General features: G+C 34.8%; 1 pseudogene; it reads left to right on the forward strand.

The window, feature by feature from the left end:
• The first annotated feature begins 646 nt into the window (after positions 1-646).
• On the forward strand, positions 647-6,909 carry LOC126021994 (GTP-binding nuclear protein Ran-like; annotated as a pseudogene).
• Positions 6,910-14,324: the final 7,415 nt, after the last annotated feature.

The following is a 14,324-nucleotide window of genomic DNA, read 5'->3' on the forward strand; positions in this document are numbered from 1 at the left end:
GTAAAATTTTTTAAAGTCAACCTTAGATTAAGTTTTTTGTTTATCAATTAAGGTTTTTACAATGCCACCAGTAAATAAACCACAAGTAAACTAATATAATTTTTGTTCCAAGTTAGCTTACTAACTTCTTAGCATATAATGTAAAAATTAATTTTTCTTAAGTTGGAAATGTATAGAGATGAGTTATTTAACATTTGAGACATGTCTTGTATTTTATCTTGATTCTGTTTTTATATTTCCTGATATAACATATATGCCTCTTTATTATCTATCTAGCAACACATTCAAAGATGGGTTTCATAAAACAGATTATAATTCATCCCATAATGTGGGACTATAGGTATTTGTACCTTCGGGGTAATACAAAGATTGATACCCTGGGTATCTGTGTCAATTGTGTGAGTTGGATGGAGGCCAGTAACCAAGTAATTTGCCAACCTGCTAAATTCTGAATATAAATAGTATAGGAATCCTGACACAGGAAAGAATAATGGAACTTTTTTCCAAGAGCTGCCTTAATGGAATCAAAGAAAGCAGAAGATACTGAGAATTTGTTGGTTTATATATATTTTTGAGAAAGTGGGATGAATGTAGATCAGGGTTATAGCTGAGAAGCAGAGGACATTTATTGCATGAAGAGTGCAGAATGAATTTCAAGTCCAGTCCTGAGAAAATGGGATTCCCTGTTCAAGAATGGTAAGTGGTCACTTACTAGGTCACCAAGAGCTCTGATTTCTAATTCACAGGTTGAATAGATAATCTATTCTTAGTGAATTCGTAGGGATTCATTCATTCAACAAAGAGGCCAGGCCAAATGACATTGTAGTATAAAAATAAACAAATATAAATATATATTTAATAAACAAATATAAAAATACTTTCTATTATTGACTGATATACAATCTAGTAACTGTAATAATATTGTAATGACAATTGCTAATGCTAAAATCCAGCAAATGCAATAGAACATTTTATAATAAAATTGTGTTTATTTTTAAAATATAATTTATTATGATTTTTATAACATGGAAATATCAATGACTATACCCACAGAGGAAGAGAGTACTACATTAAAATAAAAATAACTCAATAGCTATATAAAAATATGATAGCAATTCATGACTGTTGAAAATAAAAACTCTTTTATTGACTTATAAAGCAACACTTTATCTAATAATGAATATTTACAAACCAACCTCTGATGAATTGGGACATTTTTTATCTTCTTTAAAATCTGAAACAAAACAAAGATTTCATTACCACTTTCGTTTAATATGTACCACTGAAGGGCCTGAAGGGTCTATCCAGTGTATATTAAAAAGTATAAAGAATAATTTTTCCATATGGATCTACCAATTCAATGCAAATAAAAGTCTCTTTCTTTTTTGTTAGTGAACTAAACTGGTTGATTCTAAATTTAATTAAAAACCAAAGGTCCAATAATAGTCAAGGTAAATTTTTAAAGCTATATTTCTAAAACATGATAATATGATATATTGACATCTGTTAAGTATCTCAGGTAAGACAAAGAATAGTGAAATATTAAAAAAAAATCAAATAGCCACACAAACTCTAAATTTGTGGAAAAGAGAGCCTTATAGGGAAATCTGAGGAAGATGATCTTTTTAATAAATAATATTGAGAAATATATCAATTAAATATTCAATAAAAATAATCAAATTTTATTTCTATTTCATAATCAGATATTAATTCTTAATTTATGTTTTAGGCTTTTATGCCAAAATAAAATATTTTATATTTAAAAAAAATATTTTCAAGATATAATTGGAGAGCATTCTTAAAATTTTATAATAGCATACTTTTCCAACCCCCAGTTTTGCACAAATGATAAGTAAAGCAGAGTTTAGTTTAGTGCAGGATTTGAAGTTAATGCAATTTTTGAATTGCAGTTCAGGAAAACAAGAGCGCTGGCATGTAACTGGGTGGTAAATCAGAGAAAAATTTGCAAAAACATTTTACCGGAAAGTATTGAAGAAAACTTTTGCGACATTTTAATAATGTTCTGCAACCTTTAATTATGTAAGTAAAAAGCAATTATAGTCATTATAGTCCATATAGTCCATATGAATGAGCAATTCCACTCCTGTAAGTATACCCACAGGGTCCAAAAGCACAATGCAGAAATGCACTACAATATTTTTTGAAGCATTAAAGCATCTATGTAAGTTAAATTATCTTTGAGTGTGGCTCAACTGTACTCTATTAAGAAAATAAATTTTTATTTGTTACCAGTTATTCACATTAATATATAATCTCAATCCACATCCCACAGCTGCTGACAGCTGCTGTCATGTAAGCAATGATTTAGATTCACAACCATGAATAATTTGTAATCCACTTTGGTCAAAATAGAAATAAATTATAAAAAACAAGTTTATTTACTATATCTGTTAAAATTGTACTTTCTAAATTAAACTATTTTTAATTTTTGAGTGACTTTCGCTTGATCATAAATTGTTTTTGAATACATTCTGAAATTTAGTTTTATAAATCTTTACCTCTACCTTCATAAGGTCTCTGAAAATTGTTGGCCCTGAAAATTAAATTAACATAAGATGAAGTTGATAAGACAGCTAGTAAGGCATTTTACTTTGTGTAAAATTTCCCAGCTTCAATTCCCAACATCACATATATAGTCCCCTGAGGACCATAAAGAATAATCCCTGAGCAGAAAATTAGAAATAAGTCCTGATATGATCCATCCAGGTGTGATCCATCTCCACCTCTACACCACAAATTTTTACCTAAGACCTTAGTAGGGTAGGTTTTTAAAATTTTGATTTGTATCTTTACATACAAATATTTTATTGCATTATTTTGTGAATACATTTGTGTATATACATTGAAGCCTCTCTCTTCTTCGCAGAAAATGAATACTCAAAATAATTACAAAAAAATTACTTAAAAACACTGGGGCCAGAGTGATGGTGCAAGTGGTAGGACATTTGCCTTGCACGCTCAAACCTAGGATGGACCAAAATTTGATCCCCTGGAGTCCCATAAAAGATGTCAATACAGTAGACTGACATGTCCATATTCTAGGCTGCCTATATATGCTACTAAAGAAAGAAGATAGTATATATGGAGTAACTAAAGGAAGATAATGTCTTTTTCTACATAATTCCATTTTCTATAAATAAGATTACACCTTCCTCTTGGCAGGGAAAGAGCACGATTCTCATGGAAATTTTTACCTTCTTCTTTTAGATGAAAAAATAGAAGAGCCAGGGAAAATCATGGCTGTTTTCCCAATGTCTTTAGCTGAAGCTAATCCTTGAATCAAAGTGATATATTTGGCAGTACCACAGTCTGTCATTCTTCACTTTCTGGTATATGATATTTTGTTAACCTCATAAAATGAATTAAAAGAAAACTAATTTTTCCTAATTCATAAAATGAATTAGTTCCTTTTAATAGAACTTAAAATTTTAACAATATTGAAATTTATGTTTATTAAATACTCTTTTATTTAATATTTATTAAAATATATGATTTTTCTTAGACTAAAAATATTAGTATTGAATCCACCTAATGATTTTGTTTTATGTCTACTAAGATTAGCATATTAATATTAACATATTTTCCTTACAAAGTTAACTTTACAAATTACATACATTAAAATTCTAATGTTGAACATTTGTTATTATACCTTTGTATATTGCTGAATTTAATTTATAAATATTTAATATAATATTTATAAACACTATTAGTCTGCAATGTTCATTTTTATAGACTGCATTATTATCAAGGTTCTATTAACTATATAAAGGGAATTAAGTTTTTCGTTTTCGATAGTAGCTTGTATAAAATAGAAATTATATGCTTCTGATAAATCATATTTATCACAATGTGTGTATGTTCTTTGCTCAGAAACATAGGCATACATGAGAAATACAAAGGAGAGGTGGAATCAGGGAGGAAATATTTCAGGTTGTGGAGGGATTTTTCAGATCATTTAAGGGCTTTGGCTATAATCTAAGTAACAGGAAAAAACATATAAGGACTTAGAGTAGCAATAAAACTGATGATTAATTCATTTTAATAGAGCCACATTGAAAGTATTAATTATATTAAAAGAACTTTACAGGGCCCGGAGAGATAGCACAGCGGTGTTTGCCTTGCAAGCAGCCAATCCAGGACCAAAGGTGGTTGGTTCAAATCCCGGTGTCCCATATGGTCCCCCGTGCCTGCCAGGAGCTATTTCTGAGCAGACAGCCAGCAGTAACCCCTGAGCAATGCCGGGTGTGGCCCAAAAACCAAAAAATAAATAAATAAATAAAATAAAAGAACTTTACAATAAAGACAAAAATACCTCTTGATTTTGTCAAATAGACTCACAATAATATTTATAAATGCTCTGTTACATATATGAATTTTTGGTAGTTTGATTCCATAGCTTTTCATCCACATGGGGCACTCTAGAAATCAAAGAGGACCTATTTGATTTTGCACTTGTTAAAACTTAGTCTTTTATCTCTCTGAAGGAACACAAAATACAAATTTTACTGTACATTGTAAAAGTCCGAGTTCTTTATTTAGAGCAAACTACTGTACCTACAGGTATCCTCTGATCTTTTTCTGCTGCCCTTGGATGTTGAGACTTAGGAAATCAACTCAAAATCATATCATTTCAGGGTTACTATTGCTGCCCATTATCTCTGACCAAAATAGCTTAATAAATATGTGGGACCCTTAGGGAATCTTTATTCATTATGTTAGGTTCACATTGAAAAAAAATACTCGAGTTTTTATTTTTTTATACTGAAGTCCACGTAATGGGCAAAGAAGAAATAGAAATTTGTGCAAGAGTGGTAGAGGAAACTTGTCAAAAAGAATTCATTTGGAACTGTGAATTTTAATTCTTTTCAATTCAAATTCTAGCTCTACAGGTAGAGCCTTGGATATGTCCCCAAGTCCCACTTAGGTTGAATATGAAGGAAGTTATTTTTTTATATTTTATTTAAACACCTTGATTACATACATGATTGTGTTTGGGTTTCAGTCATGTAAAGAACACCACACATCACCAGTGCAACATTCCCATCACCAATGTCCCAAATCTCCCTCCTCCCCACCAGACCCCCGCCTGTACTCTAAACAGGCTTTCCATTTCCCTCATACATTCTCATTATTAGGACAGTTCAAAATGTAGTTATTTCTCTAACTAAACTCATCACTCTTTGTGGTGAGCTTCCTGAGGTGAGCTGGAACTTCCAGCTCTTTTCTCTTTTGTGTCTGAAAATTATTATTACAAGGGTGTCTTTCATTTTTAATAAAACCCATAGATGAGTGAAACCATTCTGCGTTTTTCTCTCTCTCTGGCTTATTTCACTCAGCATAATAAATTCCGTGTACATCCATGTATAGGAAAATTTCATGACTTCATCTCTCCTGAGAGCTGCATAATATTCCATTGTGTATATGTACTACAGTTTCTTTAGCCATTCGTCTGTTGAAGGGCATCTGGGTTGTTTCCAGAGTCTTGCTATGGTAAATAGTGCTGCAATGAATATAGATGTGAGGAAAGGGTTTTTGTATTGTATTTTTGTGTTCCTAGGGAATATTCCTAGGAGTGGTATAGCTGGATCATATGGGAGCTCTATTTCCAGTTTTTGGAGGAATCTCCATATCGCTTTCCATAAAGGTTGAACTAGACGGCATTCCCACCAGCAGTGGATAAGAGTTCCTTTCTCTCCACATCCCTACCAACACTGCTTATTCTCATTCTTTGTGATGTGTGCCATTCTCTGGGGTGTTAGGTGGTACCTCATAGTTGTTTTGATTTGCATCTCCCTGATAATTAGTGATGTGGAGCATTTTTTCATGTCTCTTTTGGCCATTTGCATTTCTTCTTTGTCAAAGTGTCTGTCCATTTCTTCTCCCCATTTTTTGATGGGATTAGATGTTTTTTTCTTGTAAATTTCTGTCAGTGTCTTGTATATTTTGTGTCCCTTTGGAATTCACAAATAATTTCAGAGCCTTGTGGTCAGTGAAGGTAGCCTGCAAAATTTCTATCCTCTTGTTATTATGAAGGTATGTTTTATGTGCCAGCATGTAGTCTATCCTGGAGTATGTCCCATGTACATTGGAGAAGAATGTGTATCCAAGTTTCTGGGGATGGAGTGTCCTATATATATCCACTAGGCCTCTTTCTTCCATTTCTCTTTTCAGGTCTAGTATATTCTTGCTGGGTTTCAGTCTGGTTGACCTATCCAGTGTTGACAAAGCCGTGTTGAGGTCCCCCACAATTATTGTGTTGTTATTGATACTATTTTTCAGATTTGTCAACAGTTGTATTGAGTTTGAGAAGTATGTCGCCACTCTGGGCTTGGAGGTGCACCCGCTCGTCTTCCATACCAACTGTGGCCCCATCAAGTTCAACGTGTGGGACACAACGGGCCAGGAGAAGTTGGGGGGCCTGCGGGATGGCTACTACATCCAAGCTCAATGTGCTATTATCATGTTTGATGTGACATCCAGAGTGCCTTAGAAGAATGTGCCTAACTGGCATAGAGATCTTGTTCGTGTCTGTGAGAATATCCCCATCATGCTGTGTGGCAACAAAGTGGACATTAAGGACAGGAAAATTAAGGCCAAGTCTATTGTCTTCTACCAGAAGAAAAATCTTCAGTACTATGACATCTCTGCCAAAAGTAACTACAACTTGAAAAAGCCCTTCCTCTGGCTCGCTAGGCCTGCGCTTGTGCCCCAGAAGTGGTCATGGATCCCGCTTTGGCAGCACAGTATGAGCACAATTTAGAGGTACGAAGGGGTCGAGGCACCCCTGCCCTGGGTCAGCATCTTGTGATATGGGTCGCTAACCACTTGCTTCCCTTGGTTCAGGTTGCTCAGACAAAGGCTTTCCTGAATGAGGACGAAGACCTGTGAGGAGAAGGAGTGGGAGTTTTATAGGCAACTGTCCTGTGATGTCAGTGGTGCCGCCTGTTTGCCGTTTTATTATATAGCTAACCAGGACATGTGCTTAATATTTGGGATGCTGAAGGAGATGAATGGGCTTCTGAGTGAATGTGGCAGTTTAAGGGGAAAAAAAATCTTTTTTTTTTTTTTGGACCGCATATTTAGCTGTGTTGAAACTGCAGTTGTCTCCATTTTGAGTTTCTAAGACGGCTGCGATCACATCACAACATTCAGTGGTGAAATATTGTTTGTTCCTGTCATACCCACTCCTTTTTAGAATCAGAATAAAGTTGTATTTCAAGTATATAAACAAGTGAACTCCCTTGTTTAATGAGCCTTTGAAAAATCACAACCAGGGGAAATTGCACTTTTAGTTTATTTGTAACATAATTAGTAGGTGAAATTGTATTTTTTTTGTACAGTTGGATCATTTCACTTGTTCATTTGGACATGGTGAGTCCTCCACTTTCTATTTGGTAAGTCGCTCAAAGCTTTAAATACTGTAAAGGTGCAGTGGGTTGAGCCATCTCCACCTGCCGGGTGGTGTCTCCAAGGGAAGTAGAGTTTTGTTGGAGGCTGTGTGACCTGTTGGTACATATGTTAGACATTTCAACTAATGTTGGACAGTAGAACTACTGCATTTATTTTATAGTGTAAGTGAACACATTTTTATGTAAAGCTTCTCGAGGTCTATGAAAACGTAGAATTGATTGTGACATCTGGAGGGGATTCACATGTTGAAAAAGATGGAGTATTTCTACATCTGCTTTTCAATGTTCCATGTTCAATGTAAAGTCTGCGTTCGAGAGAGGTGTTTCGTGTTTACCTGCTGCTTTCAGGCACTTCCAGATCTTAAAAGATGGCAAAAAGTATTCAAGTTGGATACCACAGCTTGGTGTCTTTATCTGAGAATATTTGAAGGGGTCAGAGACAGACAAAGCCAGTAATACTTTTAACATTCCAATGACTTCTCAATTATGTGGAATGGTGAACAAGACTTCAAGAACAGACAAGGATCTTTGTGTGGTTTCCTCATTTAAAAGTAAATCTGGTCTGTCATGCCTAAAATTGGATCTCATTGACACTATCCTGTAGTAATGATGGAACTTAAGAACTGATGTTTTAAACATTCAAATGTAGCCCTTTTACCAAAGTTCACTAGGTAACCAGTTAACCTTAAGTGATGACTTTCCTACCTAAGAAAGTAGAAAAGAATTTATATGAAGAGTCAAAAACCAAGGATAGAACCGAATATAGGTAATAGGTCTTGAGATCAGATCTAAAGTGTTATAACACATTCTATTCCTTTTAAAGCCTGAATTTAAGTCTGAGATGTTTAAGTTTCCTCCCATAACTGGATGGAATTTTTCAGATAATGTGGGGAATGTGTTTGTAATGGTATCTGTAGAGAATGTAAGTGACAAATTCTGAAACAAAAATGTAACTGTTACGTTTTGGAAGCAACATCTGTTCTTTATGGTGTGGGAGAGGATTACAAATCATTGGAAGAAAAAATGCAAAATATAGCTGCTTCTACTTTGCCTGGAAAAGAATAATTATCCGGAAAGAAATGTATTACAATCAACTAAGTCAATTATGTGATACATGTTCTTTAAATAAAAAATAAAAAAGTATGATTATTCATGGTTGAGAACACTTTCAATGTTTTACCTGTTCTTGCATTGGGCTTCAGAACTTCTATAAATGGCTTTTGGATATGAGTACATCCACTATTCACAACATATATTGATAATACTTTTTAATACACATGATCTTAGTCAAAAGGCTGAGAAGCAACAATCCTCTTTAATATCCAGACAGTGGAACACAATTTTAGTTTGTCTCAGAACCACATATTTAGTGCTTAGGACTTACTCCTAGCTTAGCATTCAGGAATCACTCCTGCTGGTTCAAGGGACCATATAGAGTTTTAGGGGATCTTATCAGGTTGGCCACATGCAAGGCGAATTATCTACCTGCTTTACTATTGCTCTAGCCCCAGAATGAATTTTTAAACATTAAATGTACTCATGACGTGATTTCATTATACCCTTAAATTTAAAAACAAAAATTCAAAACAAATATGAGACAATTAATGGAATTTATTAAATAGAACAAAAAAATAGAAGCCAATAAAATTAAAGAAATATACCGATTAATTATAATAAAATGTAATCAATCTCATTTAATAAATCTAGAATTTAATAAATCTAGAGAATGGCTTTTAAACTAACTATATAAAAATTGAAAAACTCCTAGAGCCCGTAAACTAATAATATTATAAACTTTATAAAAGCATAGCACTAGTCACTTAATGGACACATAATAAATATTTTTAAGCAAATCAAGAAAATATTGGAAAGTGATTTGGCTTTGGTGGGTTGATATTCTTACTAGCTTCCTTTTGACAAGAATAGAAAAGAAAGAGAAAGTAAATCAGTGAGATGCTAAAATAAAGGAGAAAGCGAAAGTGATTTGACTTTGGTGGGTTGAGATTCTTACTTGCTTCCTTTTGACAAGAATAGGGAAGAAAGAGAAAGTAAATAAGTGAGATGCTAAAATAAAGGGAGAAAGCTAATGGTGGCATCACTTCTGCCCATGTTTTAGTCACCAGAGTTCAGGACTCCTCCATTAGAAAAGACCTTGCTCAGTAAGAAAATAAACATATAAGCTTTCTCTGCAGCAGTCTAAAGAGATTATTTCATCTCTGTCTCAACTCTATCCATGGTTTATCCTTCTGTTGGACTTTTCCACTTCAGTTTGTGTGCTTTCTTTCCAGAGCATCAAATTCAAAAAAGATTTTTCCAACTTGATTTTTCGAGTCTTAAGTCTTCTTGACAACACCCAGCATGAAGCCCTGTGTGCCCTAAACCTCTAATTCCTACAAAAAGCATTTCAATTTACAGAGAATTGTTAAAGGGTTACCCTCAGTGCTGAAGTGAAGGATAGATGTTTCTGACTTTATGAAATATGAGTGTTTAGATGAGTTATAAAAGGTTGAGTAATGTAATGTGCCATATTTCATTCTGTGCAGCCAGTCCTACAGAGAAATTACTTTTCTTATTCAAACTTAAAATTATCTGTATTAGGTAATGTTATGTTCTACTACTATAATTTAATTTAATAATTTATAGTATCCCTAATCACATATGAGATAGGGCAGTTTTCTTCCTTTATAATATTTTTGATACTTGAAACAGCTGGTGAATGTTCAGAAAATGTTACTCTCTCATATTGATGAGGTCAAAGATGACTTTACAAAAGTGATATTTTTCTAGATATTTTAGGATCTATGTACTAAGATCAGTCAGTAGAAAATACTAAGAAAATCTTTCAAGAGGACTCGTAAGGCTCGAACAAATTTTAGATAGATTATTTGGGTAGGACTGTGGTTGTGAACAAAACGTCTCGTTGCCCAAGAAAATGATCTTTACATGATCACATGTTAAAGCTTGATGACCAATGTCAAGATATTTAGATAAAGACTTTTTTTTTTTGTTTTTGGGCCACACCAGCTCGGGGTTACTCCTGGTTAGGCGCTCAGAAATCGCTCCTGGTTTGGGGAGACCATATGGCACGCCAGGGATCGAACCGCTGTCGGTCCTAGGCTAGCACTTTGCAAGGCAGACGCCTTACCTCTAGCACCACCACTCCGGCCCAGAGATAAAGACGTTTTGTTTGTGTGCCACAAAATAAATACTTTTGAACTAAGGAAGTTTTCCCATAAAGGGAAATCAGTGGTATTTAGAAGACATTTTGGGACACACCTGGCTGTGTTCAGGGCTTATTTTTGGCTCTGCCATTAGCAATTACTCCTGGCAGAACTTATTGGATCATATGGGATTCCAGGGCTCAAAACAGGGTCAGTTGTATGCAAAGCACACATGTTATTCTTTGTATTCTCTCCCTTGCCCATCAGTGATTTTGTTATAATTTTTCTAACTACTTAAAGGTTTGGAAAGGTTGAATTAGTGTCTTTTCTCCTATTAATTACAAGAAAATTTTGAAGCAATGTATTGAGAGCAGGAACACCTGGATTGAATTCCCACATCCACAATTATGGAGGAAAATATTGTGATTGCAATGGGTTAACAAATATGTTTTGTTATTTTAAAAAAAAATTTCGGAGTAGAAATACGTTCATTATTTACATGTTTGCAAACCTACTTTAAGGTCACGCAATTATTTCTCAGGGACATATTAAGTATTAGCTATCATGAGTCTAAATGTGAGATGTAGCAATATTATGTGACATTTTATAATGCCTAAAGGCAGATTTAATGTTGGACGAAATGGAGGTTCAAAGAATAGAATGTGACAGTCTCCCTAGACACTCCATTAGGATGACATTTACTGAAATGGCAGTGGCCTCAGGAGTGACACAGGAACGTAATCTCTGCTAGTTACAATCACTTGGAAAAAAAATAAAGACTGGTGATAACAAGAATTGAAGTGTCATGTTAAAAATTAATCCATATGATAAAATATAATGTGCTTTCATACTATAAATTATTCCAAAGTGTGTGATTCCAATGACTGCATCAATGTAAAAGACTAGTTATAAATCTTATAGATTTATAGACTTATAGATTTATAGACTTATAGATCTTATAGACTAGAACTAAAAGAGTTATGAAACATAGCGTGTTAATGAGAGGAAAGAAGGAAGGAGCTAAAGAAATGAGGGGAAAATAAACGTAGAAAGAAGAGAGAAAAGCAAACGAAATAATTTAATACTTGGGAGCAAATTAAGTGGTATTTTTCCCAGGAAAGTAAATTTAAGCATAAGACAATAAACATAAATAATATGTATGAACACACATTCTGTAATCACTGTCAGAATGACCATGATGTTGCTATTCTCAGAAATACTTCAACTGGACACAGTCACTCTAAGCAACTATCTACATACTTAATGGAGCTTTCCAGAAATTGAAAGTGAACATTTTAAATTATAACTCAATTATCTTAATGACATCCAAGAGCATAAAGAAGAGTCCGTTTGTTCTAACAGATGCTGGGGTAGTTGTGGGTCTTTAATGGAATGTGTGTAAGTTTATCACACAGACCACAGATGCTCTCAGTATCATAGTTATTTATTAGCTTATTTACAGCTAAAGCAGGTACACTTCTCAGCTCTATAGTAGCAGCCATAGAAAAAAAACTTCCACATCTGGAATTGTTGCCCTCATTGCCATAACACTTAGAGATGCTCTTTGTAGACCCAGTTCACATTGTTCCGGTTTACACTGGCCAGGTCCTTTTGAAATGTTATCTGAGATTTTCTTTTGACTGTTTTTGTATGACCTGAGGAGCTGCCCACTGTCTTTCAGTACTTGTTGCCTGTTGTTGTTTTTTTTTTTTTTTCATTCCTTGTCCTTTGTCCAGCACATAGATGAGAGCTATTTCTTTCTCGGACTATACCCCATGTAAGTGAGATTTAAAATAAGAAATCCAATCATCTTAAATATCTGGCCCAGCCCCCATTCATCTCCACCATAACTATATTGGTTGGTATATATTTATTGACATGAGAAGCAAGATGTCATATGGATTCATAACTGGTTTTACAGCATAAATGCAAAGGCACACTAAAAAAGGGGGAAATCTTTCACATAAAAAAGAGCTCTTATCTACTAGAGATAGAAACTCATAGTTGTTTACAATACAGGGATAATAACTCCTACCTTGAAAATATGTCATGTGGAATCAACTTAGACCTCAGGAGATTAATTAAATAATTTCTATCAGTTTTCTCATATATAAAATAAAATGGCAGTATTTACTTCACTACATGTTATTTAAATTAAAAAAAAACCAAGGCTATGAATTTTGGCTATCCCATTTACTAGTTGGGTGAGTGGGAGCAAGTATTTCAATCATTCTGTGCCTCAGTATACCAGTGGGCAGGTGTGCTTTAGAGTTATCCCCAACTCACAGGTTGTATGGTATTACATGGATTAGCTTAGCTCATAGGAATCATTAAACTTAGCATGTGCTTATAAATGTGAACTTTTTGCTTTCATTACATGTCACTTCTTTTTTTTGTTTTGTTTTGTTTTTTGGGCCACACCCATTTGACACTCAGGGGTTCTCCTGACTATGCGCTCAGAAATCGCCCCTGGCTTGGGGGAACCATATGGGACGCTGGGGGATCGAACCACGGTCAGTCCTACGCTAGCGCTTGCAAGGCAGACACCTTACCTCTAGCACCACCTTCCGGGCCCCACATGTCACTTTTTACTAAAGCTATTAGTAGCCAGAAATTTGGATGAAATGTTAGATAGACCTAAAAAAGTCTTTTATTAATTTATAGAGAAAAAACATAGGAACTCATGAAAGTTGAAACTCAGTATTACAAAGAAGTTCGGTATTATTCACACTCTAGGGGTCCAAGTACAGTGGGGAGCAACAGCTGTTCTGGGAAACACAGAGGAAGGAGAGATGACAGTTCAGCAGTGCTGACCCACCTGAGCCACAGAAACTGGCCCCATTACCACTCAGATAAAAATTATCACCCTGTATTTCACAGTTCACAAAGCCCTTCACATCAAGATCAACTATTTTCTCATTGTAGGAGGAGCATATTCTTAGGGGCCAACCTTCAGGTAAAGGCCTCTTCCCCTTTTAGTTCTTCTCCTCTTCTGCCTAATTTTCTCCTAGGGAGTATGGCTTCCATTTTAAACCAGAAGGTAACTTAAAAAATAAGTTTAAAAAAAAAGCATGGAAGTCCCTGCTGTTTCCCCTCACATACAAGAAGAACAGTTAATTGGCCTGTCAGATCACAAGACTTCCACAGAGGTCATCTTTGATTGCACTCAGATGTCTCCTGAGTAAACACAGCTGCTCCACTGTTTATCCACTAACATGATCAGAATTCCTCCTGACAGAATAGAATTCAGAAAATACCTGCTCCAAAGGTAGGAGACAGCTTATTAAATTTGTGTCAGGCCTACTGCCTGATACCTTTTAAACCCAGACTGATTCCTTTCAGGTCCTTGACACATGCTAATTGCATTAGTCAGTGAGCAGATGCTGAGAGGAGACAGATGCTCGCTTTCTGCTTCTCCTGTACTCAGCATGATATCTTTTCATAAATACCAAATGGAATGCTTTAAACAAGTGGAAAATATATGCAAAATGGGTACTTAGATGTATTTAGGCAGTATGCTCCTCATAAAACATGGCAAAACCCTTCTCATGCTCTTTTGGGGGATATGGAATCACAGACTATTGAACAAAGTAGAAGTCATGGTACATGGCAGTCCATCATGTTGTTCATAATCTATGCTTTTGTCATGGCTTTTCCTCACTTTAGAGTTCACCACAGTGGGTGATCTTAAGGCTTTGTTTGCCCTTGGCTAGTTTAGTTCACTACAGTAAAT

This window comes from Suncus etruscus, chromosome 11 (genome assembly GCF_024139225.1).
Source record: "Suncus etruscus isolate mSunEtr1 chromosome 11, mSunEtr1.pri.cur, whole genome shotgun sequence".
Classification (NCBI taxonomy): Eukaryota; Metazoa; Chordata; class Mammalia; order Eulipotyphla; family Soricidae; genus Suncus; species Suncus etruscus.